At 53.0% G+C, this 24,898-nt stretch overlaps 2 long non-coding RNA genes across 2 annotated transcripts; both read right to left on the minus strand.

Moving 5' to 3' along the window:
* Window positions 1–6,873: 6,873 nt before the first annotated feature.
* On the minus strand, window positions 6,874–10,755 carry LOC147377559 (uncharacterized). The gene is made up of 3 exons (XR_015150640.1): window positions 9,881–10,755; window positions 9,202–9,337; window positions 6,874–8,783 (listed from the first exon to the last, which is right to left on the minus strand). It is a non-coding gene; the product is annotated as an uncharacterized LOC147377559 (long non-coding RNA).
* A 2,006-nt stretch (window positions 10,756–12,761) lies between these two features.
* LOC147377560 (uncharacterized) lies at window positions 12,762–15,369 on the minus strand. Its single transcript, XR_015150643.1, has 3 exons — window positions 15,294–15,369; window positions 14,748–14,931; window positions 12,762–13,951 (listed from the first exon to the last, which is right to left on the minus strand). It is a non-coding gene; the product is annotated as an uncharacterized LOC147377560 (long non-coding RNA).
* Window positions 15,370–24,898: the final 9,529 nt, after the last annotated feature.

Raw genomic sequence — 24,898 nt, forward strand, 5'->3', positions numbered from 1 at the left:
CTCAGTCTCCCCATCTGCAACATGGGGATGATCCACTCGCTTCACTTCACAGAGAAAAAGGATCTCTCTCAACTCTCCAAAAACAAGAGAAAAAAATCCTAAACAGGAGCTTGGTTTCTCTGAAATACGGAGGCTGGTAATGGGATTACATTTGGGGGTTCAAAAGCTTCCCAAAGCTTCCCAGGAACTACAGCAACCCCATCCCCACCCCCCTGCGGAAGGAGCAAAACCTGCTTCTCCTACAGTGGGGCCCTAACCCAGGAGGGATGCCTTGGGGACCAGGGCCTGGACGAGCAGTGTTCCAGAGTGGCCACCAGGGGGCGCACTTCACCCACAAACCCAGCGTGCCTTCCACTCTGGATGGAGGGAGAGAAGACTGTCCTGGGGGCCTTTCCTGGGCAGGAGGCTCCAAGGTCTGTTGAAAGCTGCCTCTGGGTGGGGGACACCATGCACCATGAACTCACAGCCACGGAGATGTCCAGGTTGGAAAGAGTTTAGAAAGGGGACCTTTTTACAGAGGTGAGGAGTCCAGAGCATAGAAGGCACCCGCCATGGTTGCAGGGCAGGGCAGAACAGGACGGGAACCCCATGGCTCTCAGCCTCCAGCACACACTTATTCCTTCTCTCCAGGCTCCCGGAGAGCTGGGCCCAGACAGAGGCCAGGGGCCAAGACAAAATGGAACTGTGGGGAGAGGAGGCTAGAGCATACCCACCATCCCCTGTCCTCCCAGGACACTGAGGCAGAGAGGCAACGCTTGCCTGCCTCCCTCCTGAGCAGCTCAGGAACCTATGGTGGGGCCCAGCGAGCCCCCTCCACCCCTCCAAGGGGCTTATTCGGGGATAGGGCTGTGCCTGGCCAGGCAGACCAGGCTGCTGCGGTAGCCGGCTCGAAGCCCCACAGAGAGCCATTGATTGGATCTGTGGTCAGGAGGGCACTGGGGTCAGTCTGTTACGAGTCTGCAGAGGACAGTCATCAGATGGTCATCTGATGGGTCCCCGGGGCCCTCTCTGGAGGCAGCAGGACTAGGGAGGTGTCAGGGAGCCCCCTGGGTCTCTGCAGGGCCTTTCTCCCCTCCTTTGCATCCTGACCCCACTTCCCTCCTCAAATTGCTACTGAAAACTATACCTCCTCCCTGTGGAACAAGGCCTCATCCTTCTAGGAACCTGTCCCAAGGAAACCATCAGAAACAGACAGTTGTAGTGGAGGCACCTTGGTGCACAAGTTTGTGTAATTCTCAGAACAACTCTACAGCTTAGATACAATGAGTTCATTCCCATTTTCCAGCAGGGGGACCCGCAGCCTGGACAAGGAAGTTACATTTTACAGATGAAGAAATGAAGCCCAGAAAACAAACTGTCTTGCTATTCAAGGGCCCCCCCCCATCACTGCCCAGACCTTGGATAACAGAGAGTCGGGGCTGGCTGAACACACTGAGGATATGGGAAGGAACTCCCCGCTACACACACACACACATACACACACACACACACACACACACACACACACACACACACACACACCAGGCTTCTAAGTCTCACCGATATCACTCATCAGAGTCAGGCATTCCACTATTAGGGATTCACTTCTTTGGATCTAAAGGCTTGAAGGAGCTTGGTTCAAGGTAGGATTCAGGGCGTGGGTCTTTGTACAGCTCCCTGGTAATCTGGGCCAGCACCCTGCTGAAAAGTCATGGCTTTAGAGGCCACTAGTGAGGTGTGCAATGGCACCCCACTCCAGTACTCTTGCCTGGAAAATCCCATGGATGGAGGAGCCTGGTAGGCTGCAGTCCATGGGGTCACTAGAGTCAGACATGACTGAGCGACTTCACTTTCACTTTTCACTTTCATCCATTGGAGAAGGAAATGGCAACCCACTACAGTGTTCTTGTCTGGAGAATCCCAGGGACGGGGAGGCCTGGTGGGCTGCTGTCTCAGGGGTCGCACAGAGTCGGACATGACTGAAGCGACTTAGCAGCAGCAGCAGCAGCAGTGAGGTGTGAGTGCCATGGAACTTGTCACCTTCTAAGCTGAGGTCAGCACTGGCACCTGGGAGCAGGGAAGGGGAAGGAAAGGAACTCACACCACGGGGAGGCCATGCCTCTCACCAGATACTGCTGAGCACACACAGCCCTCACCCTGTCAGCACAGAAATCCTGAGAAAGGAGGTTATTGTCCCCCAGATGAGGAAAAAAGCTTCAGAAAAGGTAAGGGACTTGCCTGAGGTCCCACAGGTAACATCAAATAGCTGGAATTCAAACCCAGGCCTCAGCACTCCCATCACAGCCCTGGGCTCTGGTCCCGGCCTTCCCTAACTGGCTCTGTATCCTGAAAAACCCCACCCCCACCCCCAGGCCTTCTATAAAATTCAGGGGTTGAGAGTCACAATCTTGCATGAGCCCAAGAGGTCAGACACTGCCTAGGACCTAACCCCAGGCCCATCCCTTACAGGTGAACTTAGGCCCATTCCTTAATTCTGTTGTGCCTCCATTTGCTCATCTGTAAAATGGGGCTAATACCAGTTTGGCCTTCATAGAGTCACAGTGAGGATGAATTGAATTGATACCCGGAAGGTGCTTGGAGGGAAAGGGTTGTGTCTGGCATGGAGGGACAGTCATCCTGCTTTGAGTCCCGCGTCAGTCACTCACTTGGGTGGTGAGACCCCGCCTCATCCCCTGCCCCAGACAGGTCCCTTGGAGGGGGTGAGGCTGGTGTTGGAGTTGAGGCTGGCTCAGGGGGAGGGAGAAAGCACCTTCCAACAAATCACAGTCTGGATAACATGTCAGGGAAAGGTCTGCCAGAGCCCCAGGCTCCTCGCTCTTTGGCCCCTCGCTGGTCCCACGAATCCCCGGGCAGATAAAGCCCAGCTCCTCACTTCCTGCCTCTCAATGAGGCCCTTTGTGCAGCGGGGATCAGAGGCCAGATCTGGCCCCACTAGGGGCCTGATCAAACTGCAGCGCCGACCTGGCACAAAGGGCCCTCACACGCGGCCAGAGAGGCCCGGCTCTGCTCAGGACCCGCTCGCTGTCTCCCAACTTCCGCGGCCCGGGTGGCCGAGGAGGGCCCACGCCAGCCGCCTGCCCCACATCACAGGCAGAGGGCGCAGAGGCCAAGACCCACCGGCGGGGGGGCGGGGAGGGCCCTCGATAAGGGGGCGGCAGGAAGGGGCTCAGCGGGGGGCTGCTGGGAATCAAAGCCTCCCAAAGTTCCCCATTTGGGAGCCAGAGGGCCCTGCTCTTTAAAATAAATAAATAAAGCATTCAAAGTCCTCTTGTAGCTTCTCCTCCAGACTCAATGCCAGCTGCTCCCCAGCCGCACGAAGCTCTGCCCGCTGCTGCCTCCCCCACCACTAACCTCCTCCTCTTCTCCAAACCCACTGGCCCCTCCCCACCCCTCCAAACCCCCCCAACCGTCCCCCCACTCCGACCTGGTCCCAGCCTCTCCCTCTGCCTGTGGCACTTCCCTTCACCAGCTCCCCATCCCTCATCCTCACTTTCCACTAAGGCTTTGGTCAAAGATACATTCCTGGACCCCTGACCACTGGCCGCCAACCTTTCTCTGGCCCCATCTCCAGCCCTCCGTCCTTTCCCTCTGGAGCCAGTGGGTCCCCACCACGCTTGCCAAGGTCACCAACGACCTTAGGCCCGGTGGCCAAGTCTCAGCCTCCTGATTAAGTGACCCGCCAGCAGCCTGCACACAGCCTGGACAACATGCTGTCTGTTCTTATTTCCCGGGCACCTCTGCCAGTCTTCCTCCTGCTTTATGGGCTCCTGCAAACGGAGAAGGCAATGGCACCTCGCTCCAGTACTCTTGCCTGGAAAATCCCATGGACGCAGGAGCCTGGTAGGCTGCAGTCCATGGGGTCGCTAAGAGTCGGACACGACTGAATGACTTCACTTTTACTCTTCACTTTCATGCATTGTAGAAGGAAATGGCAACCCACTCCAGTGTTCTTGCCTGGAGGATCCCAGGGACGGGGGAGCCTGGTGGGCTGCTGTCTATGGGGTCGCACAGAGTCGGACACGACTGAAGCGACTTAGCAGCAGCAGCAGCAGCAGCAAACATGGGAGGTGGTCTCCTTCGCCTTTACTCCATCACACAGTCTCTGTTTTTTGTTTTTGCTTTTTTTAAAAAATATGTATCTATTTGGCTTCGCCAGGTCTTAATTGCAGCATGTGAATGCTTAGTTGAGGCGTGAGGGATCTAGTTCCCTGACCAGGTTTGAACCCAGGCCCCTGCATTGGCAGCATGGACTCTTAGCCACTGGACCCCCAGGGAAGTCCCACACAGCCTCTGCTTCTAAGCACCTCCTTTCTGCTGATGACACCCAACTCACACCTCCAGCCTCAACCTGTGCCCAGACCTTGGGTTCCCGCTGTCCACCCTCATTTCCAGGAGCCCTGGTGGTGGTTCATAGTCAGCGTGCCTAACCCCCACCCAGAGCCACCCTGCCCCCAGCTTGCTGAGCACCGCTTCCCAGCTCCTGAATAAGCACCCCTTCGCTCACCCTCTCACGAGACAGGAAGGCTCTTGCCCCTCCTGCCCTCAAAACAGATGCAGATCACTTCTGCCGCTCCCAAGGCCATCACCCTGGATTTTTGCCAGACCCTCCCAACCAGTCTCCCCACTCTGCCCCAGCCCCTTCAAACCCTACCATGGCTCCCCTCTCAGTCAGGATTAAAGCCAGTGAGGGCCTAGGTGGCCCTGCCCAGCTGTCCTCCCAGCCCTCCACTGTTCCCCTCTGACCTCTGCCCCTGCCACTGCCCACTCCACCTGCACAGGGGTCTCCTTGAACATTCCAAGCTCACTTTGCACGCAGGGCCTCTGCATTTGCTCTTCCCTCCTCCTGGGCCACCCTTCTCACAGATCAGTCGATCCCTCCTACGTGTCTCAGCTTGAAGAAATCTCCCCTGGCTCCCCTCTGTTCATAACAACAACCGTGCCCCCATCCGCACCCCTGTCTCCAGCCCCTGCTCCATAGCCTGTATCACTCACGCCTCCTCTGCATCTGCTGTGGTGGTTTAGACACTAAGTCATGTCCAACTCTTTGCGACCCCATGGACTGTAGCTCTCCAGGCTGCTCTGTGCAAGGAATTCTCCAGGCAAGAATACTGGAGTGGGTTGCCATTTCCGTCTCCAGTGTCTGCTGAGCCCCCCGCAATAAGCAGGCTCCACGTTCACAGGCGCTTCACCAGTTTGGGTCAATGCCAGCCACCCAGAAGAGTGCCCAGCACAGAGTAGGGGCTTCAGAAACACTCACTGGGTCAGCGAATGAGCCGTGTACGGAAGGAAGAGTGAAAGTTTTTCGGGGGTGGGAGGGAGATTCCGGAAGAGATGCGGGCAGAGGAACGACCTGGAGGAGACTGAGGTGTAAGAGAACACAGCGTGTTCAAGGAGGTGGGGAGTGGAGTGTGCAGGGTAGAGGCTGGAGGGTCTGAGGCTGGGGCTGGGGAGTTGGGCGAGAACCTGGTCACAAAGAGTTTTGTTCATTCATTCATTCAGCATGTATTAAGCCCTATGTGGAGCCTGGCCTCCTGCCCACCTAAGGGGAGGGGACTTCACCCTGAAGGTACTTGGGAGCCACTGAGAGACGCAGAGCAAGGGAAGGACATGTCACTGCAGGTCACAAAGCTCCACACTAGGGAACCCCAGTGGTCTCCCCCAGGGGGCCTGCTCCCGCCCCACGCTCCTTCACCCCCGGGCAGCCCTCGGCAGGTCTCACACCCAACTAAGGTTTCACCTGAGGCTGCACAGTGACCATCTCCATATGAGTCAGGCTGTCCATCTGTGACCCTCCTGGTATGTGGGTCCCCCCAACCCAGATGGGGGACTTGAACCTGCCCGGCTGGTGGAATCTCTTCCTGAGAATCCAACTCTTACATTTTTCAAGGTGGGGCAGCTGAGCCTATCAAAAAGGATTTATTCAACGTCATACTGCACATCAGCCACATCGCTTTCGTTTACAAGGAAAGTGAAGTGAAAGTGAAAGTCACTCAGTTGTGTCTGACTCTTTGTGACCCAATGGACTATACAGTCCATGGAATTCTCCAGGCCAGAATACTGGAGTGGGTAGCCGTTCCTTTCTCCAGGGGATCTTCCCAACCCAGGGATCGAACCCAGGTCTCCCACATTGCAGGCAGATTCTTTACCAGCTGAGCCACAAGGGAAGCCCATTTATAAGGAACAAGCATGCAATTCAGATGGACTTCTTTTAAAAGAAGAGGAAAAAGAAGAAACAGAGAAGGAAGAGGGGACCTGACTCACATAACTAGGATGCTGAAGCATGAACTTCAGGTACAGTTGGATCCAGGCCATAAACAATGGCTGGCTCAGCTTGGGACACATGCTGCCCATCCCTTGGACCAATTACTGAGCCAAGGGTCTGCAGAACTCTCGATGACCAAGCCTAGGTATAATATGCCTCTTGTTGGAGTGGATATCAGGTGGGCAGAGCCGTGTCAGCCCCACATGACACCCCAGGACTGAGGAAGGACCAGGACCCTAAAGAAAAATCAGAGTGTTGACCTGAGAAAGGGGGTGAACAGAAGCAGGTGGCCACCATCCCCAGGAACTCAGTGACCGAACCAAGGTCAGAACCCTGGCCACCTGACTCCAGGCCTCCCGCCATCCCACTGCCACGAATCCCATGAGCAAGATTAACTAGACATCAGCATGGGAGGGAGCAGATGGGGCCAGGGTGGGAGGTGCGGGAGCTGGAGGCAGGGGGGCCAGTCGGGAGATTGTCTGGGCAAGAGGTAATGAGCCCCTTGACAGAAACTCATCAATCTAACTCCCTAACCCACTTTCCCACTTTGGCATTTTGCTGGGGGAAATATCTGTCACTTGTTCAAGATGAATGATACACCAACACCATTATTAATGTACTTTTACGCGGTGTTTAGAATCCAGTTCATTTTAAATAAAAGAACACTATGTGGATCTCTCCTGACTTGTTTAGACGCTAGAGGCGCTGGCACGATGTGGCTGCTACAACATCTGGGCTCTGCCCCCAGCACGGTGCGCTGAGCCAGATCCACCTAGACCCAGTAAGTGCCAGGACAAGGCAGCCTCCGGCGAGAGAAGCCTGAGGCTGGTGAGGGCCGGTGAGATGAGTGACTTCTTCTACAACCGGTGAAAGCATCAGTGTCAGTTTTCTGGAAAGCCGTCTGATAGAATGCTTCGGCTCACTCGTCCCTTCTGGGAAGCTCTCTTGAAGATATTGCTGGAGATGTGAAACAAAGCTTCAAGGGCTGGAGATGTTCATCATGGCATTGTTTATGACACAGAGAAATGGGAAATAATCTAAACGTCCAAGCAGAGGAGAAGGGTTGTGCAAACTTCAGGCACGTCCACTCAGTGGAACATTTTGTGTCTGTTCAAAGAAAATGTTGCCTACGATGATTACTGACTTCAAATGACTTGATTGGGAAAAGCAGAAGTTTAAAGAAACTCAAGTCAAAAGGAGGGTTATTTTAAGCATCAGAGGAGTTTCCCAGAATTCAGTCGCCAGCAGTACAACTGGATGTACCAACCCTGCCAGGCCCTCAGGCAGCACATATCTCCACAACCGGGTCCCTCATCCCTGTTTCTCTCTCACTTCAATTTCCTCTTTCCACAGATCATCTTGATGGTCCTGCTCCCCCCAGAGTTTACCTAGTACTCTATTCCATCATGTTATTTGATTCAATCTTCTCCTCCTGTCGAAAGAAAAGCAGAAAAGGAGGGAAGGAGGTGAAAAGGAAAAAAGAGAAGAGAAAAAAGAATACCTAGACGATCTCAGTTCAGTCGCTCAATTGTGTCTCTTTGTGATCCCATGGACTGCAGCATGCCAGGCTTCCCTGTCCATCACCATCTCTTGGAGCTTGCTCAAACTCATGTCCATCGAGTTAGTGATGCCATCCAACCTGTCATCTTATCCTCTGTCATCCCCTTCTCCTCCCGCCTTAAATCTTTCCCAGAATCAGGGTCTTTTCCAATGAGTCAGTTCTTTGCGTCAGGTGGCCAAAATATTGGAGGTTCAGCTTCAGTATCAGTCCTTCCAATGAATATTCAGGACTGATTTCCTTTAGGATGGACTGGTTGGATCTCCTTGCTGTCCAAGACGCTCACGAGTCTTCTCCAACACCATAGTTCAAAACCATCAGTTCTTCGGGGCTCAGCTTTCTTTATAGTCCAACTCTCACATCCGTACATGACTACTGGAAAAACCATAACTTTCACTATGCGGACCTTTGTTGGTAAAAGAAGGTCTCAGCCTGGTCCAACCAGCTGTGCTAGACCAGGTGGTCTACCCACCTGACACCAGGCTTCGATCTTGATTGTTTAGATGGGGTAAGGCAGGGGAAACAGTTGTTATCTCAAATAAGAGGACATAATCCAGGATGTGTCAGCTATCTATTGATGCATAACAAAAGATCCCCTTTAAACATTTAGTGATTTAAAGCAGCACTGATCTCACGCTGTTCCTGAGAGGCAAGAGTTGCAAGGCAGCTTAGGTGGTGGCTCAGGATCTCGTGTGAGGTTTGACGCTGCATCTTCTGCAGGTTTGATGGGACTGGAGGACCCATTTAGGTGGGTGGCTCAGGGTCTCACGTGAGGTTTGACGCCGCATCTTCTGTGGGTTTGATGGGACTGGAGGACCCACTTGCAAGCTCACCCACATGGTTGTTGACGGAAGGCTTCAGTTTCTGGCTGGCTATTGGCTGGAGGCTACAGTCCCTCCTCACACTACCCTCTCCGTCAGGCTGTTCACAGCGGCACAGCTGGCCTTCGCAAGAGCAAATGATCTAAGAGAGAGAGAGAGAATGACCAGGACTGAAGCTGTAGGGTCTTTTCTAACCTAACATCAGAAGTGACCCCATCAGTTCTTCCACATCTTACTGGTCACACAGACCAACCCTGGCACGAGGCTGTGGGAGAGGGACTATACAAGAGTGTGAACCCCAGGAGGACTAATCAGTGGGGGCCACCTTTGAGCCTGGCTAACACCCAGAAAGCCAAAGAATTGGTGCCTGAGGAAACCAGCCAGCACCCACTCCCCCTGATGGCCCAGTGATCAGCCACCCTCTTCAACGTTGAAGTCCGCTCTTTCCTGCCCATCACAAGCCATCAGAAACCATCCATTCTCCAGGACTGCAGCAGGAGCCACACTGGACAGCCCCCCACCCAAACACCAATTAGAATGGCTCCAATTAAAAGACCAACCATGCCAAGTGTTAGCGAGGATGTAGAGCCACAGGAACTCTCGTCCACTGCTGGCGTGAATGTAAAACAGTACAACCATTTGGGAAAACAGTCCACCCTTCCAAGCACCCCAGACCTTCCATTGTTAGGCATTTACCTAGGAGAAAAGAAACACATAGCCACAAGCCTTGTATATAAATCTTCCTAGAAGCCTTATTTGTAATAGTCCAAAACTATCAATAGAAACAACCCATTGTCCATTTAAAGTGAACGGAAAAACAAACTGCCGTATGCATAGGATAGAATAGCGCTCAGAAATAAAAGGAACGCAGAGCCCTAAGAATGGATCTCAAAAAGATGATGCTGACCGAAGGAAACGGGACACAAAAGTCTACAAACTCTGTGATTTCCTTGAGGTAAACATCTAGAAAAGGTCAAGTGATCTATAGTAACAGAAGACAGATTGGGTCTGGCCTGAGAGTGGGCGTGAAGGGGTGGCTAAGGGGAAGGGGAAAACCTTCCGAGGTTTGATGGGGATGTCAACAGTATTGATCGTGGTGGTGCCCTCGCCAGTATATGCGCCTATTCAAGCTCTCTGGGGTGTAGGTTTTCAATAAGTTGTATTCATGAAACATGCACAATGTATTTTAAGTTGTTTCTTAAAAACCCAAATGCATAGTCCCTTGATTGAGTGATTTACCAAACTGTGGCTAAGCTGGAGACCTCCGGGGTCTGCTTTGACAACTCTTTGCAAATACCTCCTGGATGGGCTTGAGCGATACCAACTGGGTGTCATCTCCTCGGCAGGTTTAGACCTTGTTAATCCATGACTCTGGAAACTGGCTTCCCATACCCACCAAAGGTCGTTCGGCAAGTTCATGGCAGAGCGTGGAGCTAAGCACAGCTCTCCTGATTCCCTGGGCTTTCTCTTCCCCTCGGCGGAAGGAGACATAGAAGCACATGGGCTGCTTCATGGTTCTCCAAGCTGCTTGACATCTGTAATCTCATTTCCTGGATTAATCCCATTTAACACAGTTGAGTGTGTAATGGATAAGACGGTGCTGGGAGGACAGACAGCTTGTTTATTTATGGCAGGCATCTATTCTGATGGCTCGGGGCCCAGGCCAGGCCAGGCCAATTGTTAGATATCTTGAATAACCGTCCTGGGTTAAGCGCTCTGGGCTTTGGAGTCAGAAAGACCTGGGCTGGAGTCCAGGCACTACCACTTAACCAGCGGAAGAGCATGAGAAAACCATTTAACCCCTCTGTGCCTCAGTTTCCCCCTCTCTAAAATGGAAATAACAGCAGTAGCTGCCTCACAATGCTGCTGGGCGGATTAAATGGGATAACAGCTTCCAACTCATGGTGTGTGCATGCTAAGTCGCTTCAGTCGTGTCCGACTCTTTGCGACCCCATGGACTGTAACCTGCCAGGCTCCTCTGTCCATGGGATTCTCTAGGTAAGAATACTAGAGTGTGTTGCCACAACCTCCTTCAGGAGATCCTCCCAACCCAGGGATTGAACCCACATCTCTTACATCTCCTGCATTAGCAGGCAGGTTCTTTACCACCAGCACCACTGGGAAGCCCACCCAGCTCATAGTAAACGCTTAAAGTCTGGCGGCTGTCATTACAACTATTACTACTGTTAATCCTCACAACACTCTCATGAAGTAGGTCCCATTATTATCCCTACTTTACACGTAAAGAAACTGAGGCTCAGAGAGGCAAAGCAGTTCACCCAAGATGACCCAGAAAACAAGTGCCAGAGCCAGGACTTGACCTCACGTCCCTTCTGTGGTTCCAAAGCCTTTGGGTAGCAGCAGGAATTCTAAGATAAGCAGCTGTGATTAAAGTCCCCTCAAAGCACTCTAGTTACAGTTAGAGCTGAAGGGAACCAAGGCCTGGCGAGGATGGTGCAATTGAGGTCAGGTCAAGGGTCCCCTCTCTGGACTCCGGGCTTGGCCACTGAGAAAAGCAAGACAGCACAGAGAATGGAGACCATGAGCCCAGAGAACGGGCCCCCAAACCCAGCACACCCCTGAGAGTGGCCAGGCCTGCTCCTTCCACCAATGGCCAACAGTCCTCAGAGTCTGAACCCCAAACAGTGACAGGATCAGTGTGTGACCCTAGGCAGGTCCCAGCAACAAAAAGCCCTGCACCCAGCCGTACGCCAAGGGTACTGGACAAGATGGCAGCTCAGGACATGTTAGCTTCCAATGTGCCAGCAATGCCTGAATGCAGAGGGCACTCAGCTCCAGGTGGGCTGGGGACTTGAAAGTCCAAAGGGAGTGTCCCAGGTAGAACCCACTGGAGCAAGGCGCCGGCCCCAACGTGGGGTTACCATTGATCCAAACAAAGCAGCCTGCAGGGGTGAGTGGAGCGATGGCTTTGTAGACAGCAGACCCGGATCCACTTTCCACTCCACTGTTCCTCAGCTCCACCAGCCTGGCCATTTCACTGCCTGGCTCAGAGCCTCAGTATCTTCATCCACAAAACGGGGACAACCACACCAGCTTTATCAGGTTATGTGGCACTTAAAAAAACCAAATCATTTACCTGAAGCACCTGTAAATAATCAGCGGTGGTTGCTTTAATCACTGCTTCCTGCCTTCACCCATGCAGCTCCTAAAGGTCTGAGTCCTTGGGTTGCAGGAAAATCCATCCACCCAGACAACAGGCACCCCACAGTAGACACTGCAGCCCACGGGGTTCAGACACAGAAGTGAGTTCATACTCACCCTCGCACACAGAGACCCCACCTGAGCACATGCACACGCAGTCTGCGCTCCAGGGGATTCACTGCAGGATTTGCTGGAGAGACCCGAAGAGTTAACAGCGGCTCCATTGGCACCAGGAACCAGCCAGCTCCCTGCCAGGACCTCCCCGCAGGAGGAGACGTCTCCTGTGGCTGGGCTGCTGCAGGAGCCTGAGACCTTAGTGTTGCTTCAGTAGGTTTCTCATCAAGCCGGTGGGCCCCTAGCACAACCTACGGCGCCAGGAGATCTGGAGAGAAGAGAGCCCAGGGTCCTGGGGAGAAAGAAAAGTCTTCCCACCCAATTCACCCTCCTTCCAGGTTGAGACTGTACCTAACCTGCCTTGGGGTCAACAGTGAGTGTGTGAGTCCCCAGGAGGCCAGGATGGGGGACCCTGGTGGGAAGGAGGCTGGACAGAGAGCCAGGGGTGAGGGGAGGTCACTGTGGCAGGATGGTCAGTGGTTACACCAGTGAGCTTTGGAGCAAGAGAGCCCTGATTTGTCCCCCAGCTCTGCCATGTATTAGCTGTGTGACCCAGACAAGTTACTTAACCTCTCTGGACCTCAACTTCCCACCTATCAAATGGAGATGATGTGATGAGTGGGATAATGTTACATGGTAGGGATACGGGGAGTAGGAAGAAGAGTTAACAACATCACATATGCCCCTGGATCTAGTCAGCACTCAGTGGTGTGAGTCATTTTTATCAAGGGTCCAGGAGCAAGCAATGGCCTCTAGATAGTGGGTATCCCATGGATTACAAAGTGACAGCTCAGGAGACCAAATGCAACCCACAAACGGCCTCTGTTTGGCCCACACAGTGTCTTTCTTTTTTCCTTTCTTTTTCAAATTTTGCCAACATTTAATAATCAGATTTCACATCAAAATCCAAATTTTCTGCTTCTCTTGAAAAGTATAAACACCGGCAATCCTAGGCCCGCTTTCCCGCCAGTTAGGTACCCTCCAGAGCTGAGTGGCCACTGCCCAGCTCCCCCAGCCTTTCCTGGGTCCAGCCACCTCCCCTGCTCTGCCCTGCAGCCCCTGGAGGCTGCACCCACTGACCTGGTCCAGTGCCTTCATGAGGCACATGGGGAAATGGGGCTCTAAAGGGGGCAGAAACCCAGCCAGGGTCACACAGCAAGTCAGTGGCAGAGCTGAAATTAGGACTCAGGTGGCCAGATCCCCAGTCCTCCCAGAACACTGCGGAGATGCTAACCAGAGAAACTGGCCATGCCCCCAAAGCTCCTGCATCTACAGCCCTTAGACACAAGCTTCACTGGGCATGGAACTACTGCCCTGAGCCTTAATTTCTTCATCTATTGAATGGGCTAACCGTCCCTTCCTCAGAGTGATTGTCAAGAAGAAATGAAGTTTTTAAAGTAAGGCTCTTAGTGCAGCGATTGATTGACAGGTAGCAGTCTTCGTCACTGTTATCAATGAATCCTGGCCTGCATGAGGCATGCTCACCGTCTTACTGCTTCCTCTAAGCAGCTGATGTCACATCACTCTGCTTAGCCCCATCTGACAGATGAGAAAACTGAGGCCCAGAGGAGGGGCATGAGACGCAGACAGTCCAGGAGTGATGGAGCCAGGATTTGGGATTCCAAGTTCAAGCCAGGACTGTCTGGCTCCCAAACCCCAGCTTTCCTCATGCATCAGAGGCCTCTGCAGAGTCCACAGATGACGACTGAGGGCCTACTATGTGCCAGGCCCTGTTGCAGACACGAGGGACAAGGTGGAGAACACAACAGACAAACAGGGGTAGGGTATAAGCCATCAACAAATCACACAGGCTCTGGCAGTGGTAGATGCTAGGAAGAAAACAGCAGAGAATTAGAGTGCCCGGACAGGCAAAGTGGGCGCCTTGGGCAGAGCCGGCAGGGCAGGCTGCCCCAGGACGGTGCCATCAAACTGGGACCTGAAGTCTGAGCAGGAACCAACCAGGCAACAACTGGCCAGAAGGCTCCGGACTGGACCAGGGCTGGTGTTCTCCAGGCGCAGGTGCTTCCAGTGTGGCTGGAACAAGAGGAAGAAAAAAGAGATGAAGTCAGAGAGGTAGGTGGTAGCCTGAGTACTGAGCAATAGGGCTCGTGGTTTAAAAATAATAATACCCTCCACTCTTCATCCAGGGCATGCCAGGTGCCAGGCACCGTGCTGGGACTTCTGCCTGCAAAACCTCATTCCATCCGCCCCAGACACCTGCGAGCTACAGCTCATTGTCCTGCTTGTCAGCGATGACACTAAGGCTCTGAGAGAGACAGAGACTTGACTGGGGCCACCCCAGGGGGGAGATGGGTGCAGGTCTGGAATTCCCATCTGAGCTCTAAAGGCAGGCTAGGTCTCCAGGTACCACCTACTGGGAGCAAGCTCAGACCCCTGGCCTTGATGAGATCAGAACAGGACCTGAAGGGTCACCTCCCAGCCAGGCAGGCCTCTTCCTGGAGCAACAAGGCCTTTAAGGTTCCCGTCCCCAGTGACACCGAGCTTCCAGCCCGCGGGCAGGGACACACACAGAACACGCGCTCACACGCCTGTGCAGGCTCACACATACACAGCAGCCCAGCCAAGAGAAAGGACTGGGGAGGGGGCAAGAGATGGTCAGGGGGAAGCTGTGCTCTCCATAGGTAATGAGCTTTCAGGCACCCAGTGGCTGTGGGCAGGTCCCCCCAGCCTCCTCTCACTGAGGAGTGCAGCTCATCACTCAGGCTGGAAGCCTGGGCAGCAGCCCGCACTCTCTCATCTCTCCTACCCTCCCCGCGTCTAACCCAATACAAAGTCCACCCTAGCTCCCGCACCCACCCCGGCCTCTGACCCTGGCTCGAAAGGCAAGCATCTTTCCTGATTTCGTGTCCCTTCAGTCTACTGCCACACCCTCCAGCTGGAGAACCAGGAGCAAGATGCTGGTGGCAGGTCCTGAGGACTTGGGGCTGGGCAAACCGGTTCAAATACGGAGATCAGAGCACTTGTCCGGTGACGTCACCAGCCCTGGGCACCTGCTGATGGAAACCAGCGTCAGCCGTTCACACACACACACACACACACACACACAGACCTTGAGTCCCCGTTTCGTGGCTATCAGGTTGCAATGACGCTGCTCCAAGACAAAACCGGAAATCCCACGACGGAGCCAGCCAGATGGGGTGAGGGCTGAGAATCTGAAAACCTCCTCTGCGCTCCACGATCACCCTCCCCACCCCGCACCTGGAGTTCCCCTGCGAGGAACACAACCCCCCACCCCCACCCCCACCCCCACCCCCACCCCCACCCCAGGCATGGACAGAGCCCCGTCTCGGACTTAGGGCCTCGAATTCCTGCTCTGCGCAAGCTCCTTGCCCCGCACGGGGCCTCCTGACTCTACCGGTGAGGCATGGGTGGATGATCCCGAGGGTCCTTCCCGGTTGAGACAGTCCACCTTTTATGGGCATTTGGTTCCCAGACCCAGTGGCTGGGAGTCTCCAAAGCCTAAGGTGCAGTCAGCCAGCAAGCCAGCAGAGGGCGCGCACGCCCCGTTTACGGGAGACCGAGGCGCCCAGCCCTGGAAGGACCCTGGAAACGAGTCATCGTTTGTACCCTCTCTTACTCTGGTTTTCCAAGGGCTTCACCGTCTCAGGACCAGGCCTCTGTGCCTTTGCACATAATGCAGTCCCCCCCACACCCCACCCACGCGGGCCAGTCCTGATCTTGCCTGCAAATCTGAACGAGGCATCTCACTTCTCAGCTGGGGTAGCTTGTCCCCGGTCCTCTGAGCAATCACGTCTCTCTGAACTGCTTTATCCAGATGCTCAGCGCACAGTGCAGGTCTGGCATTAAAGAGGGATGGATGTATTTGGTGGATGGAGGGATGGACGGAAGAAAACCAGCTACAAGCAGCCCACATAGTTCTCCAGAATCAAATAATAGGACAGGCAAAATGATTTACTGGGGAGGAAATCATTTTAAGAAATAAAACATTTATTGAGGTCTAAGGAACTGACAACTGGATGGCCACTTGTGTCCAGTATAACAGTCTTATTAAATTCTTACCAAACTCCTTTGGGGCAGGTAACAATGCCCCCATTTTACAGAGGGGGCAACTGAAGCTTAAAGGGAACAAAGATTGCCCAAAGACACCCTGCAGGTATGTAGAAGAAACAGGATTTGAACTCAGATCTGTTTCACTATTCATCCTGCTATTACCCAAGTGCCAGCTCCAAGCTCATGGCCCCCCTGACTCCCCAGCAGGGTCCTCTGGGTGATTCCAAGAAGCAGACAAACACAGACAGGCCTCGAATGGACTGGCAGCTGTTGGTCCTAGCTTTCACTAATTCTATCCTGACTCTCAAATTCTAGAAAGCCTAATTCTGACCCTACTAATAAAAGCTGCTGCTGCTGCTGCTGCTGCTAAGTCACTTCAGTCGTGTCTGACTCTGTGTGACTCCATAGACGGCAGCCCACCAGGCTCCCCCGTCCCTGGGATTCTCCAGGCAAGAGCACTGGAGTGGGTTGCCATTTCCTTCTCCAATGCATGAAAGTGAAAAGCGAAAGTGAAGTCACTCAGTCGTATCCGACTCTTAGCGACCCCATGGACTGCAGCCTACCAGGCTCCTCTGTCCATGGGATTTTCGGATTAGCAAACTGGTCACTAAGCACCAAGCACTCTGGATGGAATATCTGTGATCCTCACCAAAACCCAATATGAGGTGTATTATCCCCATTTTACAGATAAGGAAACTGAGATTCTGAAAGGTCAAATGATTGTCTGATGTCGCACAGCTAACAGGTGGCAGAGGCAGAATTCAAACCCAGGGCTGTCTGTTTCCATGACCTGAGCTCTTTAACATTACTTACACTCACATTCTCCCATCCTCCAGCAGACATTCCAAAGGCCTCCCCTGGCCAAGACTCAGCTGGACTCATGCTGAGGAAGTATGACCCTCCTCAGGCCCCCAGACAATCAGAGTCAAGGCCATAGTTCCAAGCCCTGGCTTCAGTTTGGCTTTCTGGAGTTCCCATCCAAGGAGGAAGAGATTTAAGGAAACTAAAATGAATACCCCTTCTCCTCTCCAGAAGCACCAGGGTCCCCAAACCCTCGTCCTAAACTTGGCTCTGGATCACCCAGATCCTGGCTCTGCCACTGAGTCTCTCAGGGCTGGAGAGGGTCCTTTAATAGCTCTAAGCCTCCATTTTCTCATCTGTAAAGTGAGATAATAGGATCAGGATCTCAGGGTGACAGAGGGGACTCCTGGCACATTCAGGGGCTCATTCCATTCTAGTTCCCTTCCCTTGAAGCTCCAAAGATGGAGCCAAAGACCCAGCCATGGGAGACCTCCCATTTATTCACACACCCATTCAGCAAACCTCTGGGCGCAGCTGTTCCGTGCTGGGCTCTGGGCTCTGTGACCTTGGGTGAGTCACGTCACTTGTCTGTGCTTCCATTGATCATCTATAAAGTGGAGATAAACACCGCACATCACCTGCCTCCTGTGTGGTCAGGAGAGCTAGAAATCCCGCAGGCGAAGTCTCGGCACAGTCCCCGGTACACAGGAAGAGCTCAGTGGCGACAGCTCTTTGGATATTATTGAGGAGTTTTCCAAGTCCGACTGGAGGAAGGGACAGCTAATCAAATAATTGCCATACAATGGGATCACTGCTAACACTGGGCTTAAAAGGAACAAATAGATTGCCCACATGGATGGGCACTGGGGACCGTATGCTGAGGGGACACAGGAGAAGGAGCAACTAGCCCTGAATCAGGGAAGGCTGCCCAGAGGAGGTGCTATTTGAAACGTATGGAGGATTTCATTGCAAGAACGAGGGAAGCATTCCCGGCAGGGGACCAGCAGTTGCAGAAGCTCAGAGGCTCTTGGCATAAGGAGATGTTCAGTAAAGAGCTGGCTGTGTCTGGAAGTTTGAGGACAGGGATCTGGGAGGTGATGGTGAACCATGCATGTCATTGGTCTAACTGGGGAAGGGTTGGGACTCTCTCCTGGGGCAACAGGGATACGAAGAGAGAAAACCCAATTCATCTGTAAGGAAGAGGCTCCAAACAGAGGCGGGGCCGAGGGGGATGATGCAGGGCAGGGCAGGAGAGAGACTGAGGAGGAGAGAGAAAATCAAGCAGAGGAAGAGGTGTTAGGGGTTGGAGAACCCACTCAGACTCTAAGCCCCCAAGACCTCTGCCAGGAAGTGGGGGCTGAAGCAAGGTGCGGGGGACAGGGGGCAACCACCTCCCCTGTCAGCCAGGGCCAGAGCCAAGGCCGGGGGTCGGCAGGGGGGCTGCAGGCACACTGCGTCAGTCACTCACTCCACTAATTGGATTTCTGAGAATTGCTCTCCTCCCCCACACCCCGGCAGCCAGGCAGCTCCATTAAAGCAGCTCTGTCAATCAGCCCAGGAGAAAGAACCAGGTACTGAGCAAGAAGGGGCTGACACTGACCCCGGGGATTCTCGGAATGCCCTGGGAGGGCTGGCGCTCAGGGCCGATCAGACAGGGAGGCGGGTGGGGACACAGTTAGGGACGAAGAGGCTGGAGCTGGCAGTCTGCCTCCAAGCTCAGCCTTTCATGGCTGTGTGACCTTGGGCCACTTCCTTAGCCTCTCTGTGCCTCAGATGGGAATCCTCATAGGGTCTACTCAAGACAGGGGGTGTTCTGAGGAATCCTAAATAAAACCTATCAAGTGCTGGCCACATGGCGATCTCTGGGTGAGGGCTGGGAGCTACTGTTAGTGAGGAGAGGGGGTCGTCTAATGTCCCCAGCCATCTCAACCCGCAGCTTTCAAAGGCTCCCAAGATAAAATCCAAGCTTCTTGGGTGTTCCCTGTTTCCTCCCCAGGCCACCCCTGCTCCTCCCACGCTAAATCCCTACCCTCTGTCTCTGCTGTGCTTCTGCCAGGATACCCTCATCTCATCCCCTTGTCTCTCTGATGAAAGTGTGAGACTCAGTCGTGTCCAACTCTTGTGACCCCATGCACTGTCGGCCGCCAGGCTCCTCTATCCACGGAATTCTCCAGACATGAATACTAGAGTAGGTTGCCATTCCCTTCGCCAGGGGATCTTCCCCACCCAGGGATTGAACCCCAGTCTCTCTCATTGCAGCAGATTCTTTACTGTCTGAGCCACCAGAAAGACTCCTCTTGTTTCCACAGTGGGTCTCTGCTGCGAGGTGCTGTTCTCTGGTTTGGGCCATCTCTCCTGCCCCTTCATGCCAGGCCATCAGGGGTGGCTCTCTCCTCTGGACTCCCCCTTAGAGCACTGGCTAACATCTGTCATTTATGGTTTACAGTCTGCTCCCTTACAATACTGGGGACCCCCTGAGAGTGGGGTTATTGTTGTTCAGTTGCTCAGTCATGTCTGACTCTTTGCCACCCCATGGACTGCAGCACGCCAGGCTTCCCTGTCCTTCACTATCTCCTGGAGCTTGCTCAAACTCAATTTTGCTCAAACTCAATGTCTATTGAGTCAATGATGCCATCCAACCATTTCATCCTCTGTCATCCCCGTCTCCTCTTGCCTTCAATCTTTCCCAGCATCGCGGTCTTTTCCAATGAGCCAGTTCTTCACATCAGGTGGCCAAAGTATGGAAGCTTCAGCCTCAGCATCAGTCCTTCCAATGAGTATTCAAGACTGATTTCCTTTAGGATTGACTGGCTTGATCTCCTTGCAGTCCAAGGGACTCTCAAGAGTCTTCTCCAACACCACTGTTCAAAAGCATCAATTCTTCAGTGCTCAGCCTTCTTTATGGTCCATACATGAGACGGGGGACTGTGTCCAAATGCCAGAACCCAACACACCGTGGGCCTCAGCTAACGGTGGGTGAGTGAACGAGTGTACAAGCGCCAGCCAGCCCCAGCGTAAGCTACCTCCTCTGAGACAGGCTCTGTGCCAGGTGCCCGGCATGGGACACCTCACTTGATGCTCACAAGTGCCTCTTGAAGCAGGGAGCATTATGACACCCACCTCACAGGTGAGGAAACCAAGGCTCAAGGCTGAAGGACTGTCCAAGGGCACCCAGGCAAGAAGGGGTAGAGCAGAGATGAGAACTCGAGTCTGCCACACCCCACCTCACTCCAGAAGTCAGCCCCGGGCTCTCCTCCACTTCCTAAACCCCTCCCGCTCTGGAGCAGATAAAACACACTGACAGGCATTACCTCCTCTGCGGGGAGAGCCACAGAGGACCAGAGACTGCACTTCCAACCCTGGCCGCCCACTTTCCTGGCAGTGGGACCCCAAGCAGGGTGCAAGCAGGGAAGTGAGGGAGAGGGGCTGAATCAGGTCCGGCTCACAGAGCAGGCAGCACCAGGTGGGAGTTGGTGTTTTATTACTGATCTGTGTCATAGTTGGCTCAGATGAACCTTCCTCCCATTTCACAGATGAAGAAACTGAGTTTCCAAATGCTGGAATGACTTGCCCAACTCACAGATGTAGTAAATGATAGAACAGAGGCTCCAACCTCTGCTTTCAGAACCAGACCTAGAACCTTATCCCAAATCACTTCCCAAACAGTTCTCACCCCTCAGTAACCTAAACGTGTCAAGGGACCAGTGCAAGTGACAAGAGGCAGCATTTACTGGGCACTTACTGTGTGCCTGTTCTAAGCCCTTTACTTGTATTATTAGCCCACGTAATTTCAACCACCCTAATGTGGGTCTTATGATTATCCCCAGGTTACAGACGGGAAACTGAGGCACAGATGGCTCAGGTCACAATGCCACTAAGAGGCTGGAACAGGAATTAGAAGGCAGGCAGCCTGACCCCAGGTCCAGCCGCAGGTTGGGTGTGAGATCGGGTAAAGGCGAGGTTATATAGAGGTCCATCATCCAGAGATCAGGCCGGGAGTCAGGGCTGGAGGGCGTAGACACGGAATCCAAACTGAGGACCTCCCTTGGAACCCCGCCCTCTGCTTGCCTGTGGATCGGGGGATTCGGAAATGGGAGGGGCAGCGGGATGCGCCTCGCATCACGTTTCCGACCTGGGGGGCACCCTGACCGGGTCAAGGTTAAGCTGCGCCTGGCTGGTCCCAGGGGCCTGGGAAGCCACAAGGCGGCCGTTTCATTAGCGACTTGGCCGCCGGCCGGCTGCGCTGGAGCGCGAGGTGGGGCTCAGAGGCCGGCCCTTCCTGGGCCTGGATGCTCCTCCCCGCTCCAATATCCTCCCGAGGGACTGGTCCCCATGCATCCCCTCCCTCGCCCACCTCCGCGCACAGCCGGGCTCCGTGCCGGGCCAAGACGGAGCCCTGCCGAGCTGCTCAGCTAATACAGTTACCACGGCGCGGAGAATGCCCTTCAATCGGGAGATTAATGAAAATAACGACTCACGCTTGTGCCGGGCTTCCAGTCCTCCCTGTTGAGAATGCTTTACATATATCCTTTCCTGAGACCTTCCCTCACAGCACTCAGAGGAAGTGACACTCTCAGCTCCATTTGCCTGTCGAGGAAACTGAGGTCCAAGGACACGCGCTACTAAATGGTGAACACCCATTTTCTGGACGTTTCCAGAAAAAGGATAGCAGCTGTCATTTACTGAGCACCGGCTTCACTAGAAACCTCATTGTTCTTGCTGGATATCAAAGGAAGTGCATGAGCTATCCTGGTTTTTTACCTGTTAAATCAATGAGGTAGATACAACCAGGGTGTTACCACCAAATCTTCTCAGGAGAGAGTGGGGATGGGGTAGAGCTGGGTTTTTAATTTGGAGCGAAAGTTGGTACTAAAGCCACATTTTTGCACCCAGACCACGTGCCTGTCTGTGCTGAGGCCTGTGCAGGAGGCCATGGGAGCACCAGCAGAGAGATATCAGGAGAGGCTCCCTAGAAGAAGGGATATTTGGACTGGGTCTTGAAGAATGAGTAGGAGTTCACAAGAGGGCAGCATGCTGCAAAGGTCAGAATTCCCAAGGACAAGTCCTGACTTTCCCTCTTAATTACTGAGTGATTTTCACAAAATTTGTTCACCTCTCTGAGCCTCAGTTTCTTCATCTGCAAAATGGGAATAATAGTCCTGAGGTTGTCTGGATTGAGTGAGATCACGGAAGTATAAGTACCTGGTCAGCCATCACTAGAGGAGTGGGAGGGTACGCTGGCGTGCTGACCACCCACTGTTGTGTATGCTGCCCTTCATGGAAATGATTCCTTTCTGCTCATGAAAAGGAAAGAGCTGAATGATATCCCTGTTCTACCAGTGAGGAAACTGAAGCTCAATGAGGTTAGAGAAATGGCCCGAGGAAACAGAACAGTGACTGTGGGAGCCAAGATCTGAGCCAAGATTCACCTGCCCACAAAGAGCATCACCATTTCACTGTATCAGCTCTCGCTGCTGCTTCGCCTTCCATGGATCCACCCACCACAGTGAACCTTTTCCTCATTGTTTCACACTGAAGCAGGTTTCAGATCGGCGTCCTTAAAACATTCAACTGCACGTCTTTGGTAACAAACCTTTGCGAGTTTACATTATTCCCTCAAATGAGATGATTGGTTCCAGAGGCAGGAACATTACTGTGACTTTTGATGACCGTTTTCAAAATGCTTTCAGAAAGGTTCCCGTTTTGCATTCCCACCTGCAACACACAAGAGGCAGGTTGTCACTGGATTCTCACCACTTCGTTTTTCAATCTCCCAAATGTCCAAGATGAAATACGGTGTCACATAGATGTGTTGGCATTATTATTATTACTACCAATGATGCTGAGTGTTTTTCCGGGCTGGAAACAGGATGTCACGGGCGTGGGGAGGGACAGGAGTCAGGTGTGAAGGCATCCAGAGCAGAGGATGTTCACTTCTGGCGGAATGATTGGTGAACAGAGTGCCCAGCCAGGGTGAGCAGGATTTCTGGAGCCTGGGAACAGGCTTTGGCACTTGCTCTCCTCTTTCCGGAGAACTCTTCCCTGGCTCCTCACCAGCTGAGCTCTCAGGTCCTACGTCAGCTCCTCAGAGAGGTCCCCCTGACCTTCCCTATCTTAAGCCGCCCCCTTCCAGTGTCTCTCTGATTTATCCTCTTCACAGCCCTCAGCACACCTGAAATGCTAATTCGTTCATTTGCTGGCCTGTTTTCTGCCTCTGTCTCTGGAATGTGAGCCCCTTGAGAACAGAGCTGATGCTTCTTCACCCAGTGCCTGTATCTCCGGCCTGGTGCGATGCTTCAATGAATTAATTCAACGTTTCTCTTTGTGGATCATCTTGCCATCCAGGAATGCTATTCCTGTCGGCATCCCTTGCCCAGAAGTGAGCTGGCTCTTACCTTGCGTTCCCCAGCCCCCACCTGCCCCAGCACCACTTACACGACGCACAGTGCACAAGCTGACTTCCTGAAGTTCCTCCACCGCCATGTTGCTCAGGCTCTTTCCTTCCTCTGATCCCTGGGTGCCAGGGCTCCCTTTCCTTAGGACTGCACCTCAGAATTCCATCTCCCTCCCTGTGTCATACAGAACCAGTCCACTCTCCTCTCGGACCAGCCTCTGGAGACCCACTAGCATCCCTGCCCCTAGAAGGACCACCCAGCCCAGGTTCCCTGCAGAGCAGCGGGTCAGGAAAGCGGGCAGAGACATCGGCATCCACTGTGCCCTTCCCCACTCCATCACGCTCAGTGCAGTGAGGGAAGTTCTCTAGAGTCTTAACTCCCCACAACCACACTCAGCGTCAAAACCAGAACCAAATGATCTGGACGGTATGGGTTTTAATAACACTTTGTTTCTCCTGTGTTCTCAGACTGTATCAGTCTATTATTGTTGTTCAATCGCTAGATCCTGTCCGACTCTTTGTGACCCCATGAACTGCAGCACACCAGGCCTCCCTGCCCCTCACCATCTCCCGGAGTTTGCCCAAGTTCATGTCCATTGAATCTGTCTTCTATAACCTTCACATGATAGCATTTCTCCTTTGGAGTCTCCAAAGAACCTCCTGTGTGTGCAGGAGCTATCTCCCTGATTCCACATGGCAGGTACCATCTTCCTTCTTGCCAGTTTCCCTGTGGGCAACGGTCCAGTGAGCCACTGGAATGCCAGAAGCCACCGTGGCGGCTCTGTTACCAAACTCCACAGAGATCCACCAGCCAGTACTTCTTGGCCTAGCCTGAATTAGGAAGACAGCATCAGAGGACCTAGGGAGAGGGGTTCTGTGGGGTTCAAATCAGTTTCCATGGTCAGAGGGAGAAAAGACTGTTACCTTTAGGAAACAGGTGGACCTGAATGAGTGGTTTTAACTGCAAGGCAAAGCGAAGGAGTGATTTGGTGCTAATGAGTATTGATTACAGGGAGGAAGCGGGTTAATTGAGTGAGTTGGAAAGTTGGTTGCTAAGGTAACATCTCACTTGGAATAAAATCATCGCAGTGAGTGCAAACTGTGTCTGGAAAAGGACCAGAGGTGCAGCTGAATCTTCCCTGTTTTTGGACCGAGAATATGAGCATCGAAACATTGGGAGGTACTAGAAAAGGAAATGTTAACAAAGGCTAATTGCTTTCTACAAAGAAGACGCATGCAAGTGAGCTGAGGATGGATCCCCTCTCTTCTGTGGATCGCTTTGTCCACAGAATGCAGGAGAGAAACCCAGGGCACCTCTGTGGCAAGTGGGCAGGGTGTCAGCTTTCCAATGGACATGACAGAAAGGGACTGTTTCCCTGAGGTTTAAAAGAAAAGTTACAGTTTCTTTGCCTAGAAGTTGATCTTAGGAGTTGAGCTTAGGAGAGAGGCGACAGTTTGTGCCAAAGGTTTATATTTCTTTACATTTTGCTCTATATTTGATCCTATTAAATGCTGAAAATAAGCCACTGGAAAGATCAGAGCAAACCTGTCCCAATCTAGCAAGTATTTAATCCCTTGAGGCATGTGTTTCGTCTACTAACTTTCCTCTTTACGTGTTACTTTCATACTTTCATATCGTTAGCTTTCCTTCACCCTGATCTCAATTGTTCTTACCCTATTATATGCATCACTACAAATTCTTTTTGAAATGAGTCTAAAGAAATACAATCTGTCATTTCTATAAGATGTTGTAG

The sequence above is a fragment of the Bos grunniens genome, chromosome 2 (assembly GCF_055505025.1).
Source record: "Bos grunniens cultivar Pamir isolate PY7600 chromosome 2, Bosgru_T2T1.0, whole genome shotgun sequence".
Classification (NCBI taxonomy): domain Eukaryota; kingdom Metazoa; phylum Chordata; class Mammalia; order Artiodactyla; family Bovidae; genus Bos; species Bos grunniens.